Here is a 6,000-nt window from a genome sequence, read left to right on the forward strand (position 1 = left end):
TGGGACATCATGCTACATGTCTGCGGCATGATGCCCCAGTGCTAGACGTCACTATAAACTGCCACACTGCAGACCTCGTAGCGATATGACTGAAAATTGTTAAAGCTACGTTACAAAGCCAAAATACACACACAGCATGCAAAGTAGTGCAAAATAACTTGGATGCATGAATATATATATATATGTATATATATATATATATATATATATATATATATATATATATATATATATATATATATATATATATATATATATATATATATATATATATATATATATATATATATATATATACCATTATTATATTGCTAACTTAATGTCTTAAATGTTGACCACCCCGACCAACATAATTATTTCTGTTTTAATGCCATCACCATCCTCAGTATTTATAAAGTGTCCTTTTTGTCCACAATAGCATTCTTTGTCACAGCCTCATTGCACCATTACGTTTTAAACTATGCATACACATATCCACGAAAAAGGAAATTACACTCAGGATTGTACTACTGTTTGCGACTATTCTGCAGATAGGTTATTTGTTGATTTTCCCTATAAAGTGTGGTATAGTCTGTAGCATCAACGTTTTATTGGCTGGCATGGAAACTATATATCGGTATATAGACATAAAGCTGAGAATATTGTACATATAATGTTGAAAAATACATAGGAGATTGACCCGAATAATAATGTAAACCAAAGTATAGTGCTCTATATTTATGGCATTAATCTACACATTGACTGTGATATAGACCATTTGATAGATAAAATGAGATCTCTGAATGAATGACTCACAAAGAGGCTATACAGATTAACACTCGTTTTAAGGGACATAGCTAAAACATATTGATAAGGTGATTAACTTGGGAGTGACCTTGGCAATGGGATGAAATAAATTACTGCAGGTCAATGAAGAGAGTGAGAAGAAAAAAAAATGTATTTAATAACTTGCAGGAAAAATTAGGTCGTAAAGGAGGAATAAATAGACCATTGCGTCTAAACCCAGCGAAGCTTAATGATTTGAAGGAATGATTTTGCTATAATAAATTGCATATCAAATAATAAATCAATTAAACAATGTTTTGTGGCGTTAATATATAAATGTCATCCGAACTCAATAATATATAGTATAAACATAAACTTGAAGGCAAGCTCTCAGAACAGAAGCAGTCACGCACTGGTAGCAAAATTACTATAAAGTCGCGTATGGATTCCTTATAGTTCTGTATCCAACAAGGCACAACATCAACGTAAAACCTGGTGCAAAGTAAGATATAACAGAGCGGCGACGGTTATCTATTTTACGAAAAGATTTGCTTCTTAAACTATAAGTCAATCCGTTCTCAATTCCGAGAGAGAGAGAGAGAGAGAGAGAGAGAGAGAGAGAGAGAGAGAGAGAGAAGAAAGGAAGTTCAAGTCATTTGATGTAAGTGTCACTCGATGATGAAGACGTGACTACATTCTTGGGGAATTAAAGGTACTCGGGATCGAGCTGCAAAGACAAAGCCTGTTTGAGCTTCTGGCCAGCAAAACTGGTGTCGGCCCGTGGCTGGGGCTTTTATACCAGTTTCTTAAGACAACGCCAAATATGGCGCGCTCTTAGCTCCTTGCGAAGGCCAGAATCTCAAGTGAGGTTTCGTAGTCTCTTACAGATTATCGTCTAGATCTATGTACGTCATTAGACAGACAATTCTACAACGTCAGCGCGATTAGTAATAGCTTATGATTTTTCTAGGTTTCAGCAATGCGGTACTTTACATGTAGTTTTTCTTTGTGTGCCGACTTTAGGATACAAGGGAAATGTATGTATAGACGGTTCGTACTTGATCATAAGGGCGCAATCTGTATTAAGTAGTATATAATTGTAATACCGAAATAAGTGAATTCAATCTCAATACATTTTAATAAAAAATTGCTTCCAATATGATTTATCAATTTACTTCTAATACGATTTATTCAAAACTTACTCTCATTACAATTTAGAGGAATTTTCAATCTTGTTACTTGTACTAAAAATTTCTGTCCTAATAATACCCTCCGGTTCATTTGAGCCGAGTCCTCGAGGCTCGAGAGAAGGAAAGAAATTATATCCATAAATAGATGGTAAAAGGTGACAGATCAGGACATTCAATAATAAAACATTGTGCGATATATTGTAAATTCAAAAATGCATAAGAAAAACACTGCAAATACGGAGTAAAATACAAAATATACAATGAGAAAAATAATGCAAGTATTCAGTAAAATATCAAAGGCACAATGAAGAAAAAAAAAAAATAACCCACTACAAAATATTCAGTAAAATATTAAAATTAGAATGAGAAAAATCGCTGCAAGGTACTCAGTAAAATACAAAAATTACAAAGAGAAAAAGCACTGAAAAATACTCAGTAGAATTATACGCAATCTACTTCTTCGATTAGGCTTATTAAATAATTATAACACTAATATCAGCATGCAGTTCTTGTTATCTCTAATCTTTCTTTTTTGTATGTTATTTTACTCTTTTTTTTGTTATTTTTTTTTATAAAGAATTTACTCTGTGCAACATCAGCATAACATATTTTTGGGTGACTACGGTTATTATTTTGCTTCAGCCAAGTGTGGTGAAAAGAATTCCCGTTCTTATGGATAGTACTAGTGAGCCGATATTGAGTAAATCTTCCTATTGCATAGATAATATCAACAAAGAAATAACAGCAACAATGAAGTCAAAATGGTTGCAAGAGAATGGCGTCAGAATTTGGTATTAATCAAGAATAAGGAAAGTAACAATTTTAATTGTTGTGTTATGTCCTACCTTATAACCATAACGTCTAGTCACTTGCAATCAAACCTTGAACTGCGTATGTATGAAATAGAAATCGCATCTAACATAAGAGCAAAAGTGAAAATATCATTGTAATCGTAACACTGGTTTGGTGTGGTCTAGTACAACTTTGAAATGGGCGTGTATTACCGAAGTTACCTGTGACGTAGCAAAGAGAATGTATCGCCGTTATCGTTTCAAACAAGGTAGACGCAGAAGTTGGCAGTATGTATGCCAATAGCTGCTCATATCTTATGAGAGCTGTTCAACGCGGAAAACTCGGTTTCGAGTAATCACTTCGACACTTTGACTAATTTATCATTTTAGCATACATATATACATATATAATGAACAACACGACAACATCAATCGATGTTGCCAAACCAGGGAAGGAAGCACCTCTTCTGACTGGTTTGAAGGCATTAGAGCCGTTTCTATGGTGTTATCGCCGTGGCACAATACCATAAGGTATATATTCATACGATTCGTATAAAAACATAAGAGAAAATTCTCAATAGCATTATCGAACCCCATTGGGCTGACACAATAAACATCTGTATCAATATGTTTGAGACGGCTAGGCGGAAATTACAATTCTCCCTAAAATATGTAAATACGGGAAGACATTGTTATATGTGTAGGCTACGAAACGTGTATACGGTGGTTTCAGATTTCAGTACGAACAGGTTTGATGTAAAAGCTTAGTCTGGGATGCAAGTTAAAGTCGGTAGGTTCATTCACTCTCTGTAGTGGAAACCTTAGTTAGCGCGATGAGTGTTACTGAAGTAGATATATAAAAAGTGTTATTATTACTAAATAAGACATTAAATACAGCATAAATTAGATCCTTTTGTTTGGAAATATTTTGAAATTAACACACTAACCTTGTATTTTTTTGTAATTCAAGATACAAAATATGGTATAGCAAAAACATACCTGTGTGAGAATTACCACAGTCCAGAAATATTCTCCTTATGTAACGAATTGTATGTTAAATTAATAGTAAACAATACCCTTATTGTCTTTAATATAGAAGAGTTCAAATTGTAAAAGTTCAAGTCACTATCACTGGAAAGGAAACTGTCGTTGCTACTGTCGTTGACTTGGGGCCTGGCGGAGATGTCGCTGTTGGACCCATGGAAATATCTGTTTTTGGCATGGATATATGTATTTCAGACTGGGTTGTAGGTAGCTCAAATTCGAGGCTGGATTATGTATATTATTCAATCGACAAGTCTGGAATTTCAGGTGTTACTGCAAGAAGAATTCTCACCGGCAATGTATACATTGTATACGTGTAATATGTTCGTTGCCTTTGTAATGTTTCTGGCGCTGATGTTTCAGAACAAACCCTTCTTGTGTGCGAAAAGTACGAAAATCACAGAAGAGTTGTCAAGTTGTTCCGGAGTTCATGTAGCGTAGCTGGGCGGCGTGACGTCTGATGGTCGCAAAGGTTTTGGCTTGAGTCTCTCTCGTGAATCATCATTATGCGGAGTGACACTTTATCCATGTTATCTTCCCTTCGTTCCATTCTCCTCCAACTTTTACGTAAGAATTTTCTTCACCAGCTTCTACGTAAAGATTTGCTTCGTAAACTCTAAGTCAATCCGTTCTCAATTCCGAGAGAGAGAGAGAGAGAGAGAGAGAGAGAGAGAGAGAAAGAAAAGAAAGGAAGTTCAAGTCATTTGATGTAAGTGTCACTCGATGATGAAGACGTGACTACATTCTTGGGGAATCGAAGGTACTCGGGATCGAGCTGCAAAGACAAAGCCTGTTTGTGCTTCTGGCCAGCAAAACTGGTGTCGGCCCGTGGCTGGGGCTTTTATACCAGTTTCTTAAGACAACGCCAAATATGGCACGCTCCTAGCACCTTGCGAAGGCCAGAATCTCACGTGAGGCTTCGTAGTCTCTTACAGATTATCGTCTAGATCTATATACGTCATTAGACAGACAATTCTACAACGTCAGCGCGATTAGTAATAGCTTATGATTTTTCTAGGTTTCAGCAATGCGGTACTTTACATGTAGTTTTTCTTTGTGTGCCGACTTTAGGATACAAGGGAAATGTATGTATAGACGGTTCGTACTTGATCATAAGGGCGCAATCTGTATTAAGTAGTATATAATTGTAATACCGAAATAAGTGAATTCAATCTCAATACATTTTAATAAAAAGTTGCTTCCAATATGATTTATCAATTTACTTCTAATACAATTTAATCAAAACTTACTCTTATTACAATTTAGAGGAATTTTCAATCTTGTTACTTGTACTAAAAATTTCTGTCCTAATATCTATGTTAAACGAGGACATGATATATCACAAACGTGTTTCTCCATTTAGACGAAGATTTGCAATTGCTTCAATCATCGTTATTATTTCCTTTATATATATATATATATATATATATATATATATATATATATATATATATATATATATATATATATATATATATATATATATACATTGAGGAATGAATAGAGAGGATTGAAGATGTTGCAGTTTCTGATCCTGGTAAAATACAAACAAAATAATAAAGAAGCCATAAGCGGATCTCTTAATTAAAAAATGATTCCAATTATATAAGAATGACTACCTTGCATCAGCGTAAAATGATCACAGGGCAGCATGGGATACAAATAACATGTCGCATGAGAAAAGGAAACATTCTTAAATTAAAGAAAGCCATAGCTACACTAAATCAACCTGATTCATCGGTTGTCACTACAATATCAGAAGCAACAGGTGGTAGACGTTTGGATTCCACTACAAAAGCGACGTTGCAACACAATTGCACGTAAGCAGGATATCTGAATAACAACATATGCGAACAAAAGATTACATCATTGTGTTATTAGGTGAGTATGAACAAAACTGCCGTCTTATTGTTGATAAACAAAACTGTTTTCGTCGTTTTGCGTTTGCTGTTGCTGCTGAGTATTTGTATGGACTAGCACAAGAACTACAATTACCTTAATTTCAATTTCAAATGTGTAATGGTGAATTACAAAAAACGTATGACTGTTATCGAACCCACATACAAACCAGTTGAAGACACTCGACAAGTGTTCAAACAACATGACTCCTAACATTTCATATTTGTAGCCACTATGGCTCTTAAGCAGATATTGTCTTTAACCCGCTTGTTTTATAGAATGTAAGACTGCTATGACGTTGATCTACAGAT

The sequence above is a fragment of the Sinohyriopsis cumingii genome, chromosome 12 (assembly GCF_028554795.1).
Source record: "Sinohyriopsis cumingii isolate HCF-2022 chromosome 12, ASM2855479v2, whole genome shotgun sequence".
NCBI classification, from domain to species: Eukaryota; Metazoa; Mollusca; class Bivalvia; order Unionida; family Unionidae; genus Sinohyriopsis; species Sinohyriopsis cumingii.